We start from the raw sequence: 18,066 nt of genomic DNA, 5'->3' as shown, positions 1-18,066 counted from the left end.
ATTCTAACACCTGGATATGATTATTTTTGAACCATTCCATTGTAGATTTTGCTTTATGTTTTGGATCATTGTCTTGTTGGAAGACAAATCTCCGTCCCAGTCTCAGGTCTTTTGCAGACTCCATCAGGTTTTCTTCCAGAATGGTCCTGTATTTGGCTCCATCCATCTTCCCATCAATTTTAACCATCTTCCCTGTCCCTGCTGAAGAAAAGCAGGCCCAAACCATGATGCTGCCACCACCATGTTTGACAGTGGGGATGGTGTGTTGTGGTTGATGAGCTGTGTTGCTTTTACGCCAAACATAACGTTTGGCATTGTTGCCAAAAAGTTCAATTTTGGTTTCATCTGACCAGAGCACCTTCTTCCACATGTTTGGTGTGTCTCCCAGGTGGCTTGTGGCAAACTTTAAACAACACTTTTTATGGATATCTTTAAGAAATGGCTTTCTTCTTGCCCTCTTCCATAAAAGCCAGATTTGTGCAATATACGACTGATTGTTGTCCTATGGACAGAGTCTCCCACCTCAGCTGTAGATCTCTGCAGTTCATCCAGTGATCATGGGCCTCTTGGTTGCATCTCTGATCAGTCTTCTCCTTGTATGAGCTGAAAGTTTAGAGGGACGGCCAGGTCTTGGTAGATTTGCAGTGGTCTGATACTCCTTCCATTTCAATATTATCGCTTGCACAGTGCTCCTTGGGATGTTTAAAGCTTGGGAAATCTTTTTGTATCCAAATCCGTCTTTAAACTTCTTCACAACAGTATCTCGGACCTGCCTGGTGTGTTCCTTGTTCTTCATGATGCTCTCTGCGCTTTTAACTGACCTCTGAGACTATCACAGTGCAGGTGCATTTATACGGAGACTTGATTACACACAGGTGGATTGTATTTATCATCATTAGTCATTTAGGTCAACATTGGATCATTCAGAGATCCTCACTGAACTTCTGGAGAGAGTTTGCTGCACTGAAAGTAAAGGGGCTGAATAATTTCGCACGCCCAATTTTTCAGTTTTTGATTTGTTAAAAAAGTTTGAAATATCCAATAAATGTCGTTCCACTTCATGATTGTGTCCCAGTTGTTGATTCTTCACAAAAAAATACAGTTTTATATCTTTATGTTTGAAGCCCGAAATGTGGCAAAAGGTCGCAAAGTTCAAGGAGGCCGAATACTTTCGCAAGGCACTGTATGGATGGAGATAGGTGTCCTATGTAATAGACAGTAGAGAGAGGAGATGGTTTTAGAAGTGTTTTGAGAACTCTGAGAAGTTTTTCCACCAGAGGCTATGAGGCATGTAGGATCCTCATAGGTGGCAAACAAGAGGGAAAATGACTATAGAACACCATTATAGTCTATGGAGTAAATGTGATGTAAATACTATGATTGCCAAGTGTTCTTGATGTAACATTTAATGTCATTCTAAGCATGGACATTAAGGACCCTGTCTGTCTCTTACCTGTGATTATAAATGTTATCAATGTTACTATTGTTGAGCATGCTCAGTGTTTGTTTGGACAAATTTTTTCCTTCATAAGTACGTGTTCTCCTACCTGAGCGCGGTGCTCGCCCACGGAGAACTGTACGATGGCGAAGTTGGACGTGTGGCTGCCATCGATGCGTTCCACGGTGGACGAGTCTATCTTCAGCTCGCTGCTGATCTCAGCGCTCTGGATGAAGTCCTCCGTCTTCAGGTCCTCCACGCGCTTCAGCTCCCCGTCTGCCAGCTGGATGATAGAGCCCTTGATGAAGTAGGGAGGCAGCGACGGGGCCGAGGAGGGGGCTGAGGAGGGGGCCGTGGGAGCTGGGATCACCGGGAGGTGTAGCTGGGCCTGGACCACAGTGCCTCCAACCCCGGCAGGGTGGGAGAGAGGGGGGTAGGGCGCCGGGACCTCAAATAGATGCTCATCTTTAGGGTTGGGGTTAGGGTTGGTAGTGTTGGTGAAGTAAGTGTGGGGTAGCGTGGTAGGGAAGGACTGTGGTTGGGTTGTAGTGGCTATGTGGGCAGCATGGCCAGCCTCCAGGCTGGTGACCCCGGCCCCACTGACGGGGATGATGATAGGTTGAGACCCTGGGCCCCCTGGGATGAGCAGGTGCTGGGGCAGACTGGTGTGGTACCGCTGCCCTCCTGCACTCCCAGCCAGGTAGCCGATGATGGGCTGCCCGCCGGGGCCAGCCTGGTAGAAGTTGGTGTTGGTGGAGAGTTGGCCCAGGGAGAGGGGCGAAGCCTCGCTGGCGCTGTGTGTGGTCTGGATGACTGTGTGGGTGTGAGGGGACAGGGAGCTGACGGCCGCCTTAAGACTCTCCACACTGAGCGGAGGGGGGAAGGTGAACGTGGAGGAGGAGGAAGGGGTGCAGGACACAGGTTTACCCAGAAGGAGGCTGCCTTTCTCTGTGTGCGAGGCGGCGGATGGCCGTAGTTTGTCGGGGCTGTGGTTGTCTGATCCTCCGCGGCTGTTGGGCACTAGCATTAGAGAGGTCCGTTGCCCTGATGCATCATGGGAGGTGTAGGCCTCATAGTGATGCTGCGCGCTCTGCTGCTGGTGGAGTTGGTGGTACTGAGAGGAAGAGGAGGAAGAAGAGGAGGGGGTTCCTTTGCTTTCCTTTCTCTCATAGCGACCCCTCTGATCTCCGTTGTGCAACTCCCTGGGCCGGCCCTCCTCTCTCTTAGTCAGGGGCCCCTCAGGGCCGGGGCCTGTGTACTGGACCAGCACCTGGGAACCCCGCTGAGGGCCAGGGTGTGGTGGGGGTGGGAGTGCAGGTGGAGGGGCAGGTGGTGGGTCCCACTGTGTGGCGAGGAGCAGTCTGGGGGCCACGCTCAGAGAGGAACCAGAGATCTGGGAATGGGAGGTGATGGTGGTGTTGGGGTACGGGTCAGGGTGGGAGCGTTGGGATGTGGAGGTGGGTGGAGGGGGAGAGAGGAGCTGGGAGGAGATGTAGCCAGCGTAGGGGCCTGTGTAAGGGGAACTGATGAACTGGACGTTGGGGGGCAGCTGGGTGTACTGGATCGTCCCCCCTGGTTGGGACAAAGCAGAGGTGTACATGGCAGGGAGGGATGTGGTCACCACTCTGGACTGATGTGAAGAAGAGGAGGAGGAGGAGATGGAACAGATAGAGGAAGGGACCAGGAAGTCTGTGTGTGTGGTGATGTTGGAGCATAGCGGTTTGTACTGTGGCCCGTCAGACTCAATGGGAGTGCTGATACGCTGCCCACCTCTACTGCCATCGAGGCCACCTCCGCCACTGTCTCTATCGTGCCCACTGTTGTGCCCGCTGGCTACGCTGGCCAGCCATGCCAGGTTCTCTCCGCGCTGGCTCTCACTAGCAGGCGCCACCACCAGGGCCTCTCGTCCACAGTGCTAGCTGGGAAATCTCTCTTCTTGGGGGGCAGACACTCGTTGCTGCGCTCCTGGTTGGACTTCATACTGTTATCTTTTCTCTATCAACTTCCTGTTACATACACTAGTCTTGGCTCGTCTCGCTCACACTATCACTTTAGAACTCTCTTTCTGTTCCTATCTCGGTCTCTCCCTCGTTCACTCTCTATTTCACTCCTGTCTTTGGCTGTCTCCCTCACTCTCTCTCTCTCTCTCTCTTAGCTTTTCCTCGTTGACAGAATAGGCCCTCCTGCTGGTTGTGTGGGTGGCTGGGGTCAGAGGACCACAAGGTTGGAGGGGGTAAGTTAGAGGGGGTAGGGTGGAGGGAGTAGAGAGGGACGGAGGGGGTCTGTCCTGTCCTTTAGCTCAGCGTCTGTTGGACGCCTGGCTCTGGCTCAGCGAGAAGCAGAGAGGGGCACACCTGCTGTTGTCGTGGGAGCAGCGAGAGTCACACCTGCCGTTTCCGTGGAGAGAGGAAGAGAGCCGTCCGTCAACTTCATGCGGAATCATTTCCCTCTGAGAGCGAGCCTCCTGGATGGCAGCGGGAACCTGGGGACAAGAAGAACACACATTAGGCTCTCCAACACACACACACACACACACACACACACACACACACACACACACACACACACACACACACACACACACACACACACACACACACACACACACACACACACACACACACATTAGAAACTCGTCACACACACACACACACACAAGCACATACAAACAAAATCAAAATGTATTTGTCACATGCGCGGAATACAACAGCTATAGATAGACCTTACTACAAGCCCTTAACCAACAATGCAGTTCAAGAAAGAGTTAAGAAAATATTGACTAAGTAAACTAAAGTTCAATTTTTTTTTAAAGTAACACAATAAAGTAACAGTAACGATATACAGGGGGTACTGGTAACGAGTCAATGTGCGGGGGTACACGTTAGTGGAGGTAATTTATACATGTAGGTAGGGGTAAAGTGACTATGCATAGATAATAAACAGCAAGAAGCAGCAGTTTAGAAACAAAGGGGGTGGGGGGTGTCAATGTAAATAGTCTGGAAGGCCATTTGATTAATTGTTCAGCATTGTTTTTTTTGTTTTTTTACATTTTACCTTTATTTAACTCGGCAAGTCAGTTAAGAACAAATTCTTATTTTCAATGACGGCCTAGGAACAGTGGGTTAACTGCCTGTTCAGGGCAGAACAAAATATTTGTACCTTGTCAGCTCAGGGGTTTGAACTTGCAACCTTCCGGTAACTAGTCCAACGCTCTAACCACTAGGCTACCCTGCCAGGCTTGGGGGTAGAAGCTGTTAACTTTTTAAGGTATAGGGGGCAGCATTTTTACTTTTGGATAAATAGCGTGCCCAATTTCAACTTCCTGTTACTCATGCCAAGAATATAAGGTATGCATATTATTAGTAGATTTGGATGGAAAACACAAGTTTCTAAAAATAATTAACTCAATGGAAGAGCATTCTAACCACACTGGAAGAGAATACTAACCCCAATAACCACACTGGAAGAGAATACTAACCACACTGGAAGAGAATACTAACCACACTGGAAGAGAATACTAACCCCAATAACCACACTGGAAGAGAATACTAACCACACTGGAAGAGAATACTAACCACACTGGAAGAGAATACTAACCCCAATAACCACACTGGAAGAGAATACTAACCACACTGGAAGAGAATACTAACCACACTGGAAGAGAACACTAACCCCAATAACCACACTGGAAGAGAATACTGGAAGAGAATACTAACCACACTGGAAGAGAACACTAACCCCAATAACCACACTGGAAGAGAATACTGACCCCACTGGAAGAGAATACTAACCACACTGGAAGAGAATACTAACCACACTGGAAGATAATACTAACCCCAATAACCACACTGGAAGAGAATACTAACCACACTGGAAGAGAATACTAACCACACTGGAAGAGGATACTAACCCCAATAACCACACTGGAAGAGAATACTAACCATACTGGAAGAGAATACTAACCACACTGGAAGAGAATACTAACCACACTGGAAGAGAACACTAACCCCAATAACCACACTGGAAGAGAATACTGACCCCACTGGAAGAGAATACTAACCACACTGGAAGATAATACTAACCCCAATAACCACACTGGAAGAGAATACTAACCACACTGGAAGAGAATACTAACCACACTGGAAGAGAACACTAACCACACTGGAAGAGAATACTGACCCCACTGGAAGAGAATACTAACCACACTGGAAGAGAATACTAACCACACTGGAAGAGAATACTAACCACACTGGAAGAGAACACTAACCCCAATAACCACACTGGAAGAGAATACTAACCACACTGGAAGAGAATACTAACCACACTGGAAGAGAATACTAACCCCAATAACCACACTGGAAGAGAATACTAACCACACTGGAAGAGAATACTAACCACACTGGAAGAGAATACTAACCACACTGAAAGAGAATACTGACCACACAGGAAGAGAATACTAACCACACTGGAAGAGAATACTAACCACACTGGAAGAGAATACTAACCACACTGGAAGAGAATACTAACCACACAGGAAGAGAATACTAACCACACTGGAAGAGAACACTAACCACACTGGAAGAGAATACTAAATCAAATTTCAAATCAAATCAAATTTATTTATATAGCCCTTCGTACATCAGCTGATATCTCAAAGTGCTGTACAGAAACCCAGCCTAAAACCCCAAACAGCAAGCAATGCAGGTGTAGAAGCACGGTGGCTAGGAAAAACTCCCTAGAAAGGCCAGAACCTTGGAAGAAACCTAGAGAGGAATCAGGCTATGTGGGGTGGCCAGTCCTCTTCTGGCTGTGCCGGGTGGAGATTATAACAGAACATGGCCAAGATGATCAACCACACTGGAAGAGAATACTGACCCCAATAACCACACTGGAAGAGAATACTAACCACACTGGAAGAGAATACTAACCACACTGGAAGAGAATACTGACCACACTGGAAGAGAATACTGACCACACTGGAAGAGAATACTAACCCCAATAACCACACTGGAAGAGAATACTAACCACACTGGAAGAGAATACTAACCACACTGGAAGAGAATACTGACCACACTGGAAGATAATACGAACCACATTGGAAGAGAATACTGACCACACTGGAAGAGAATACTAACCACACTGGAAGAGAATACTGACCACACTGGAAGAGAATACTAACCACACTGGAAGAGAATACTAACCACACTGGAAGAGAATACTAACCCCACTGGAAGAGAATACTAACCACACTGGAAGAGAATAATAACCACACTGGAAGAGAATACTGACCACACTGGAAGATAATACGAACCACATTGGAAGAGAATACTAACCCCAATAACCACACTGGAAGAGTATACTAAACACACTGGAAGAGAATACTAACCACACTGGAAGAGAATACTAACCACACTGGAAGATAATACGAACCACATTGGAAGAGAATACTGACCACACTGGAAGAGAATACTAACCACACTGGAAGAGAATACTGACCACACTGGAAGAGAATACTGACCACACTGGAAGAGAATACTAACCACACTGGAAGAGAATACTAACCACACTGGAAGAGAATACTAACCACACTGGAAGAGAATACTAACCACACTGGAAGAGAATACTAACCACACTGGAAGAGAATACTGACCACACTGGAAGATAATACGAACCACACTGGAAGAGAATACTAACCCCAAAAACCACACTGGAAGAGAATACTAACCACACTGGAAGAGAATACTGACCACACTGGAAGATAATACGAACCACACTGGAAGAGAATACTAACCACACTGGAAGAGAATACTGACCACACTGGAAGATAATACGAACCACACTGGAAGAGAATACTAACCCCAAAAACCACACTGGAAGAGAATACTAACCACACTGGAAGAGAATACTGACCACACTGGAAGATAATACGAACCACACTGGAAGAGAATACTGACCACACTTGAAGAGAATACTAACCCCAATAACCACACTGGAAGAGAATACTGACCACACTGGAAGATAATACGAACCACACTGGAAGAGAATACTAACCCCAAAAACCACACTGGAAGAGAATACTAACCACACTGGAAGAGAATACTGACCACACTGGAAGAGAATACTAACCCCTATAACCACTGAAAGAGAATACTGACCCCACTGGAAGAGAATACTAACCCCAATAACCACACTGGAAGAGAATACTGACCACACTGGAAGAGAATACTAACCCCAATAACCACTGGAAGAGAATACTGACCCCACTGGAAGAGAATACTAACCCCAATAACAACACTGGAAGAGAATACTGACTACACTGGAAGAGAATACTAACCCCAATAACCACTGGAAGAGAATACTAACCCCAATAACCCCTGGAAGAGAATACTGACCCCACTGGAAGAGAATACTAACCCCAATAACCACACTGGAAGAGAATACTGACCCCAATAACCACACTGGAAGAGAATACTGACCACACTGGAAGAGAATACTAACCCCAACAACCACACTGGAAGAGAATACTGACCACACTGGAAGAGAATACTAACCACACTGGAAGAGAATACTAACCCCAATAACCACACTGGAAGAGAATACTGACCACACTGGAAGAGAATACTAACCACACTGGAAGAGAATACTAACCACACTTGAAGAGAATACTAGCGACACTGGAGGAGAATACTAACCACACTGGAAAATGATACTAACCACACAACTCCTTCACACATTACAACTAGAGAAGAGATTATTGGGGTTAAATGGCACGCCAATGCCCATCCTAGGTGAGACGCGTGTGTGTGACGCGTGTGTGTGGGCATCGATTTTTGCAATCTGTGGGCGCTGTGAGTGCTGCGTCAGTGAGAGGACCTCCCGCTGAGGGAGAGGGAACACTCCGTGTGAAGCTCATTAATAATGTACAGGCAGCTCCACACAAAATATGTGTGTGGGTGAGTGTGTGCACACACATGCAGCATCCACCAAAGCTGCGAATGTGTGTCTGTGTGTTTGGAAGGTATGCACTCTGCCTTCCGTCCCCTGGTGCTGTGGCACTGCGACACCTCATAGATCACGGGCCCCTGTTTGAAATGCAAAACGAGCCATACACACACACACACACTCTTTCTCTGCCCTTGCTAACACATGCTTGCACAGAAACCCAACTACCTCTGGATTTCTGACACATATTCAACTTCTCTCTGCAAACACATTCTAAAATGATATGAACATTGACAAGAGACAGGTTATGCACTACTAAGACACAGGCTGAGCATATCAACACAGCTAACTGTTAACTCAGTCCAAACCTAAATAGGCAGCGTTTTTGTGTGTGTGTGTGTGTGTGTGTGTGTGTGTGTGTGTGTGTGCAGCCATTAAGCTTTTATTTATTGCTTACGTACACAACCTTGTTTGAAGGCAGACACTGCAGCCAGCTAAACCATATCAACAGCTGAACAGGCACTAAAGCTTTAGTGTGTGTGTGTGTGTGTTCTATAGCTTTATCGCCTATCCACCCACTGGTAAAGACAACTGGCAGCAAACGACACGGACAAAGAACCCATGTTTTATCCTGTCATGGCTGGTTGGATATTCCCCTATATTGATTGTAACCCCCTGTGTATGTTGTGTGTGTGTGTGTGTGTGTGTGTGTGTGTGTGTGTGTGTGTGTGTGTGTGTGTGTGTGTGTGTGTGTGTGTGTGTGTGTGTGTGTGTGTGTGTGTGTGTGTAGGTGTGTGCGTGTATGGTTTTTTTCGCGTTTCAAACAGGAGCCCATAATCTATGAGTTTTCACAGTGCTACAGCAGCAGGGGACGTCAAATGGAGTGCGCACACGCATTTTCTTCTTCTGCGATGCATAGTGCTGAGTGATTAGAGCTTTTTGAAGTCAGTTCGGTTTTCGGTTCGATTATAAAAAAATAATCAAAGTTTTCAATTTCCGTTTCGAATTATAATTTTTTTCATTAAATGCACTATGCATTATGTGGGTTGAATGCTGTAATAACACAGAATAAACAATGAATACAAGTCCCATGGTGGTAGTGATGCCCATTACTGCTTATCACTTATTACCCATCATTTAGTCACATTACTTTACTTTAATAACATATTCAAGTTGATGTGTATATTAGAGGTCGACCGATTAATCAGAATGGCCGTTTAATTAGGGCCGATTTCAACTTTTCATAACAATCAGAAATCTGTATTTTTGGACGCCGATTTGGCAGATTTAAAAATATATATATATATTTTTTACACCTTTATTTAACGAGGCAAGTCAGTTAACACATTCTTATTTTCAATGATGGCCTAGGAACGGTGGGTTAACTGCCTTGTTCAGGGGCAGAACGACAGATTTGTACCTTGTCAGCTCAGGGATTCAATCTTGCAACCTTACAGTTAACTAGTCCAACGCTCTAACCACCTGCCTCTCATTGCACTCTACGAGGAGACTGCCTGTTACGCAAATGCAGTAAGAAGCCAAGGTAAGTTGCTAGCTAGCATGAAACTTATCTTATAAAAAACAATCAATCATAGTCACTAGTTAACTACACATGGTTGATGATATTACTAGTTTATCTAGCGTGTCCTGCGTTGTATATAATCGCTGCGGTGCGCATTCGCGAAAAGGACTGTCTTTGCTCCAACGTGTACCTAACCATAAACATCAATGCCTTTCTTAAAATCAATACACAGAAGTACATATTTTTAAACCTGCATATTTAGGTAAAAGAAATCCAGGTTAGCAGGCAATATTATATATAACCAGGTTAGCGGCAGAGTAACCTAGTGGTTGGAGTGTTGGGCTAGTAACGGAAAGGTTGCAAGTTCAAATCCCAGAGCTGACAAGGTACAAATCTTTCGTTCTGCCTCTGAACAAGGCAGTTAAACCACTGTTCCTAGGCCGTCATTGAAAATAAGAATTTGTTCTTAACTGACTTGCCAAGTTATATAAAGGTAAAATAAAAAATACAATTAACCAGGTGAAATTGTGTCACTTCTCTTGCGTTCATTGCACGCAGAGTCAGGGTATATGCAACAGTTTGGGCTGCCTGGTTCGTTGCGAACTAATTTGCCAAACTTTTACGTAATTATGACATAACATTGAAGGTTGTGAAATGTAACAAGAATATTTAGACTTAGGGATGTCACCCGTTCGCTAAAATACAAAACGGTTCCATATTTCACTGAAAGAATAAACGTTTTGTTTTCGAGATGATAGTTTACGGATTTGATCATATTAATGACCTACGGTTCGTATTTCTGTGTGTTATTATGTTATAACTAAGTCTATGATTTAATAGAGCAGTCTGACTGAGCGATGGTAGGCACCAGCAGGCTCGTAAGCATTCATTCAAACAGCATTTTCGTGCGTTTTGCCAGCAGCTCTTCGCAATGCTTCAAGCAATCTGCTGTTTATGACTTCAAGCCTATCACCTCCCGAGATTAGGCTGGTGTAACCGATGTGAAATGGCTAGCTAGTTAGCGGGGTGCGCGCTAATAGGTTTCAAACGTCACTCGCTCTGAGACTTGGAGTAGATGGCTTTTGTGGAGCGATGGGTAACGCTGCTTTGAGGGAGGCTGTTGTCGATGTGTTCCTAGTTCGAGCCCAGGTAAGAGCAAGGAGAGGGACAGAAGCTATACTGTTACACTGGCAATACTAAAGTGCCTATAAGAACATCCAATAGTCAAAGGTATATGAAATACAAATCGTATAGAGAGAAATAGTCCTATAATTCCTATAACAACTACAACCTAAAACGTCTTAACTGGGAATATTGAAGACTCATGTTAAAAGGAACCACCTCTCATGGTTTGAGCGAGGAACTTAAACGTTAGCTTTCTTACATGGCACATTTTGCACTTTTACTTTCTTATCCAACACTTTGTTTTTGCATTATTTAAACCAAATTGAACATGTTTCATTATTTATTTGAGGCTAAATTGATTTTATTGATGTATTATTTTGAGTTAAAATAAGTGTTCATTCAGTATTGTTGTAATTGTCATTATTACAAATAAATAAAAAAATCGACCGATTTATCGGTATTTGACTTTTTTGGTCCTCCAATAATCGGTATCGGCGTTGAAAAATCAGTCGACCTCTAGTGTATATTACATTTGTTTTATTTGTTGACTTTAATATTTCATTCCAAGTCATCATCTCATCTCTGCTACTCATGCTGCCTGATAAAATCACTATTTTAGTAGTTCTTCAATGTAAATAAGGCATACTTTTATAACTGCTGAATACCATCTATCAATCACTGAGACCATGTATTTTCGGGTAGAGATAAATTGTGAAGCAACTGCTCTCTATACCTCTCCATCGCTCATTTTCTCTCTTCTCTCCTTCTCCGTGACTGCTCCACATATACCGGACAAGTAGCCGCGCAATAGAGTATGGTCATTGTATTTAATTACCACATTTTCTGCGTTAAACCAGTTGTTCCCAAACTGATTTTTTTAAAGGAATTCAGTCCAGCTTTAAACCTACTCTTGTAAGTTGTAATAGTAGAATGCACAAATTGCAATTTAGAAATTGGGCAGTGCATCATCAGTTCCTCATCATGTTAGTCATTGAATACCTTAGAGAGCTATTTATAACTTGTCAGAAATGTCCAGATCAACTTGTATTTTTTAAAACTTATTTTCCACCATAATTTGCAAATAAATTCATTAAAAATCCTACAATGTGATGTTTTTTTTCTCATTTTGTCTGTCATAGTTGAAGTGTACCTATGATGAAAATTACAGGCCTCTCTCATCTTTTTAAGTGGGAGAACTTGCACAATTGGTGGCTGACTAAATACTTTTTTGCCCCACTGTTTATACAGTGTGTGCAAATGGCGTGAGGAGGTAGGCAATAAATAGGCCATAGTAGCGAAGTAATTACAATTTAGCAAATTAACACTGGAGTGACAGATGAGCAGATGGTGATGTGCAAGTAGAAATAGTGGTGTGCAAAAGAGCAGAAAAGTAAATAAAAACAATATGGGGATGAGGTAGGTAGATTGGGTGGGCAGATGGGCTATGTACAGTTGCAGCGATCGGTTAGCTGCACAGATAGCTGATGTTTAAAGTTAGTGAGGGAAATATAAGTCTCCAGCTTCAGAGATTTTTGCAATTCGTTCCAGTCATTGGCAGCAGAGAACTGAAAGGAAAGGTGACGAAAGGAGGTGTTGGCTTTGGGGATGACCAGTGAGATATACCTGCTGGAGCGCGTGCTACGGGTGGGTGTTGCCATCGTGCCTGTGGGTCTGGCGAGGGCCAGCCGACTAGAACATACAGGTCGCAGTAGTGGATAAGGGGCTTTGGTGACAAATTGAACCAACATCGGTAAAAAACAAAAAATCCCCGAAATTTAGCTGTGTGACCCTGGCTCGGTGCGACCCTGACTCTGTGTGACCCTGGCTCGGTGCGACCCTGACTCTGTGTGACCCTGGCTCGGTGCGACCCTGACTCTGTGAGACACTGGCTCTGTGTGACCCTGGCTCGGTGTGACCCTGGCTCTGTGTGGCTCTGTGCGACCCTGGCTCTGTGTGGCTCTGTGCGACCCTGGCTCTGTGTGGCTCTGTGCGACCCTGGCTCTGTGTGGCTCTGTGCGACCTTAGCTCTGTGTGGCTCTGTGCGACCCTGGCTCTGTGCGACCCTGGCTCTGTGCGATGCTGGCTCTGTGCTGCTCTGGCTCTGGCAAACCCTGTCCCTGTGCAACGCTGGCTCTGTGAGACCCTGGCTCTGTGCGATCCTGGCTCTGTGCGACCCTGACTCTGTGCGACCCTGACTCTGTGCGACCCTGACTCTGTGAGGCTCTGGCTCTGTGCGAACCTGGCTCTCTGCGACCCTGGCTCTGTGCGACCCTGGCTCTGTGCGACCTTGGCTCTGTGCGACCCTGGCTCTGTGAGGCTCTGGCTCTGTGCGAACCTGGCTCTCTGCGACCCTGGCTCTGTGCGACCCTGGCTCTGTGCGACCTTGGCTCTGTGCGACCCTGGCTCTGTGCGACCCTGGCTCTGTGCGACCCTGACTCTGTGCGACCCTGCCTCTGTGCGACCCTGGCTCTGTGCGACCCTGGCTCTGTGTGGCTCTGTGCGACCCTGGCTCTGTGCGACCCTGGCTCTGTGCGACCCTGGCCCTGTGCGACGCTGGCTCTGTGAGACCCTGGCTCTGTGCGACCCTGACTCTGTGCGACCCTGACTCTGTGAGACCCTGGCTCTGTGTGAACCTGGCTCTCTGCGACCTGGCTCTGTGCGAACCTGGCTCTGTGCGACCCTGGCTCTGTGTGACCCTGGCTCTGTGCGACCCTGACTCTGTGCGACCCTGACTCTGTGAGACCCTGGCTCTGTGTGAACCTGGCTCTCTGCGACCTGGCTCTGTGCGAACCTGGCTCTGTGCGACCCTGGCTCTGTGCGACCCTGACTCTGTGCGACCCTGACTCTGTGCGGCTCTGGCTCTGTGCGACCCTGGCTCTGTGCGACCCTGGCTCTGTGTGGCTCTGTATGGCTCTGTGCGACCCTGGCTCTGTGTGGCTCTGTGCGACCCTGACTCTGTGCGACTCTGGCTCTGTGAAACCCTGGCTTTGTGAAACCCTGGCTCTGTGCGACCCTGACTCTGTGCGGCTCTGGCTCTGTGCGACCCTGACTCTGTGCGACCCTGACACGGTGCGACTCTGGCTCTGTGTGACCCTGACTCTGTGCGACCCTGACTCTGTGCGGCTCTGGCTCTGTGCGACCCTGACTCTGTGCGACCCTGACTCTGTGCGACCCTGACTCTGTGCGGCTCTGGCTCTGTGCGACCCTGACTCTGTGTGACCTTAGCTCTGTGTGGCTCTGTGCGACCGTGGCTCTGTGCGACTTTAGCTCTGTGTGGCTCTGTGCGACCCTGGCTCTGTGCGACCCTGGCTCTGTGCTGCTCTGGCTCTGGCAAACCCTGTCCCTGTGCGACGCTGGCTCTGTGAGAAACTGGCTCTGTGCGACCCTGGCTCTGTGCTGCTCTGGCTCTGGCAAACCCTGTCCCTGTGCGACCCTGGCTCTGTGCGACCTTAGCTCTGTGTGGCTCTGTGCGACCCTGGCTCTGTGCGACCCTGGCTCTGTGCGACGCTGGCTCTGTGCTGCTCTGGCTCTGGCAAACCCTGTCCCTGTGCAACGCTGGCTCTGTGAGACCCTGGCTCTGTGCGACCCTGGCTCTGTGCGACCCTGGCTATGTGCGATCCTGGCTCTGTGCGACCCTGGCTCTGTGCGACCCTGGCTCTGTGCGACCCTGACTCTGTGAGACCCTGGCTCTGTGCGACCCTGGCTCTGTGCGACCCTGGCTATGTGCGACCCTGGCTCTGTGCGACCCTGGCTCTGTGCGACCCTGGCTCTGTGCGACCCTGACTCTGTGAGGCTCTGGCTCTGTGCGAACCTGGCTCTCTGCGACCCTGGCTCTGTGCCACCCTGGCTCTGTGCGACCCTGGCTCTGTGCGACCCTGGCTCTGTGCGACCCTGACTCTGTGCGACCCTGGCTCTGTGCGACCCTGGCTCTGTGCGACCCTGGCTCTGTGCTGCTCTGGCTCTGGCAAACCCTGTCCCTGTGCGACGCTGGCTCTGTGAGAAACTGGCTCTGTGCGACCCTGGCTCTGTGCTGCTCTGGCTCTGGCAAACCCTGTCCCTGTGCGACCCTGGCTCTGTGCGACCTTAGCTCTGTGTGGCTCTGTGCGACCCTGGCTCTGTGCGACCCTGGCTCTGTGCGACCCTGGCTCTGTGCGACCCTGACTCTGTGCGACCCTGGCTCTGTGCGACCCTGGCTCTGTGCGACCCTGGCTCTGTGCTGCTCTGGCTCTGGCAAACCCTGTCCCTGTGCGACGCTGGCTCTGTGAGAAACTGGCTCTGTGCGACCCTGGCTCTGTGCTGCTCTGGCTCTGGCAAACCCTGTCCCTGTGCGACCCTGGCTCTGTGCGACCTTAGCTCTGTGTGGCTCTGTGCGACCCTGGCTCTGTGCGACCCTGGCTCAGTGCGACGCTGGCTCTGTGCTGCTCTGGCTCTGGCAAACCCTGTCCCTGTGCAACGCTGGCTCTGTGAGACCCTGGCTCTGTGCGACCCTGGCTCTGTGCGACCCTGGCTCTGTGCGACCCTGACTCTGTGAGACCCTGGCTCTGTGCGACCCTGGCTCTGTGCAACCCTGGCTATGTGCGACCCTGGCTCTGTGCGACCCTGGCTCTGTGCGACCCTGGCTCTGTGCGACCCTGACTCTGTGAGGCTCTGGCTCTGTGCGAACCTGGCTCTCTGCGACCCTGGCTCTGTGCCACCCTGGCTCTGTGCGACCCTGGCTCTGTGCGACCCTGGCTCTGTGCGACCTTGGCTCTGTGCGACCCTGACTCTGTGCGACCCTGGCTCTGTGCGACCCTGACTCTGTGAGACCCTGGCTCTGTGTGAACCTGGCTCTCTGCGACCTGGCTCTGTGCGAACCTGGCTCTGTGCGACCCTGGCTCTGTGTGACCCTGGCTCTGTGCGACCCTGACTCTGTGCGACCCTGACTCTGTGAGACCCTGGCTCTGTGTGAACCTGGCTCTCTGCGACCTGGCTCTGTGCGAACCTGGCTCTGTGCGACCCTGGCTCTGTGCGACCCTGACTCTGTGCGACCCTGACTCTGTGCGGCTCTGGCTCTGTGCGACCCTGGCTCTGTGCGACCCTGGCTCTGTGTGGCTCTGTATGGCTCTGTGCGACCCTGGCTCTGTGTGGCTCTGTGCGACCCTGACTCTGTGCGACTCTGGCTCTGTGAAACCCTGGCTTTGTGAAACCCTGGCTCTGTGCGACCCTGACTCTGTGCGGCTCTGGCTCTGTGCGACCCTGACTCTGTGCGACCCTGACACGGTGCGACTCTGGCTCTGTGTGACCCTGACTCTGTGCGACCCTGACTCTGTGCGGCTCTGGCTCTGTGCGACCCTGACTCTGTGCGACCCTGACTCTGTGCGACCCTGACTCTGTGCGGCTCTGGCTCTGTGCGACCCTGACTCTGTGTGACCTTAGCTCTGTGTGGCTCTGTGCGACCGTGGCTCTGTGCGACTTTAGCTCTGTGTGGCTCTGTGCGACCCTGGCTCTGTGCGACCCTGGCTCTGTGCTGCTCTGGCTCTGGCAAACCCTGTCCCTGTGCGACGCTGGCTCTGTGAGAAACTGGCTCTGTGCGACCCTGGCTCTGTGCTGCTCTGGCTCTGGCAAACCCTGTCCCTGTGCGACCCTGGCTCTGTGCGACCTTAGCTCTGTGTGGCTCTGTGCGACCCTGGCTCTGTGCGACCCTGGCTCTGTGCGACGCTGGCTCTGTGCTGCTCTGGCTCTGGCAAACCCTGTCCCTGTGCAACGCTGGCTCTGTGAGACCCTGGCTCTGTGCGACCCTGGCTCTGTGCGACCCTGGCTATGTGCGATCCTGGCTCTGTGCGACCCTGGCTCTGTGCGACCCTGGCTCTGTGCGACCCTGACTCTGTGAGACCCTGGCTCTGTGCGACCCTGGCTCTGTGCGACCCTGGCTATGTGCGACCCTGGCTCTGTGCGACCCTGGCTCTGTGCGACCCTGGCTCTGTGCGACCCTGACTCTGTGAGGCTCTGGCTCTGTGCGAACCTGGCTCTCTGCGACCCTGGCTCTGTGCCACCCTGGCTCTGTGCGACCCTGGCTCTGTGCGACCCTGGCTCTGTGCGACCCTGACTCTGTGCGACCCTGGCTCTGTGCGACCCTGGCTCTGTGCGACCCTGGCTCTGTGCTGCTCTGGCTCTGGCAAACCCTGTCCCTGTGCGACGCTGGCTCTGTGAGAAACTGGCTCTGTGCGACCCTGGCTCTGTGCTGCTCTGGCTCTGGCAAACCCTGTCCCTGTGCGACCCTGGCTCTGTGCGACCTTAGCTCTGTGTGGCTCTGTGCGACCCTGGCTCTGTGCGACCCTGGCTCTGTGCGACCCTGGCTCTGTGCGACCCTGACTCTGTGCGACCCTGGCTCTGTGCGACCCTGGCTCTGTGCGACCCTGGCTCTGTGCTGCTCTGGCTCTGGCAAACCCTGTCCCTGTGCGACGCTGGCTCTGTGAGAAACTGGCTCTGTGCGACCCTGGCTCTGTGCTGCTCTGGCTCTGGCAAACCCTGTCCCTGTGCGACCCTGGCTCTGTGCGACCTTAGCTCTGTGTGGCTCTGTGCGACCCTGGCTCTGTGCGACCCTGGCTCAGTGCGACGCTGGCTCTGTGCTGCTCTGGCTCTGGCAAACCCTGTCCCTGTGCAACGCTGGCTCTGTGAGACCCTGGCTCTGTGCGACCCTGGCTCTGTGCGACCCTGGCTCTGTGCGACCCTGACTCTGTGAGACCCTGGCTCTGTGCGACCCTGGCTCTGTGCGACCCTGGCTATGTGCGACCCTGGCTCTGTGCGACCCTGGCTCTGTGCGACCCTGGCTCTGTGCGACCCTGACTCTGTGAGGCTCTGGCTCTGTGCGAACCTGGCTCTCTGCGACCCTGGCTCTGTGCCACCCTGGCTCTGTGCGACCCTGGCTCTGTGCGACCCTGGCTCTGTGCGACCTTGGCTCTGTGCGACCCTGACTCTGTGCGACCCTGGCTCTGTGCGACCCTGGCTCTGTGCGACCCTGGCTCTGTGCGACCCTGGCTCTGTGCGACCCTGGCTCTGT

At 50.4% G+C, this 18,066-nt stretch overlaps 1 pseudogene; it reads right to left on the bottom strand.

Annotated features, from left to right (window-relative positions):
- The window catches only part of LOC135551912 (ataxin-1-like), a 211,189-nt pseudogene that overhangs the window by 13,487 nt on the left and 179,636 nt on the right, over positions 1–18,066 (bottom strand).

The sequence above is a fragment of the Oncorhynchus masou genome, chromosome 13 (assembly GCF_036934945.1).
Source record: "Oncorhynchus masou masou isolate Uvic2021 chromosome 13, UVic_Omas_1.1, whole genome shotgun sequence".
Taxonomy (NCBI): domain Eukaryota; kingdom Metazoa; phylum Chordata; class Actinopteri; order Salmoniformes; family Salmonidae; genus Oncorhynchus; species Oncorhynchus masou.
This window is presented reverse-complemented; position numbering and strand designations above follow the sequence as displayed.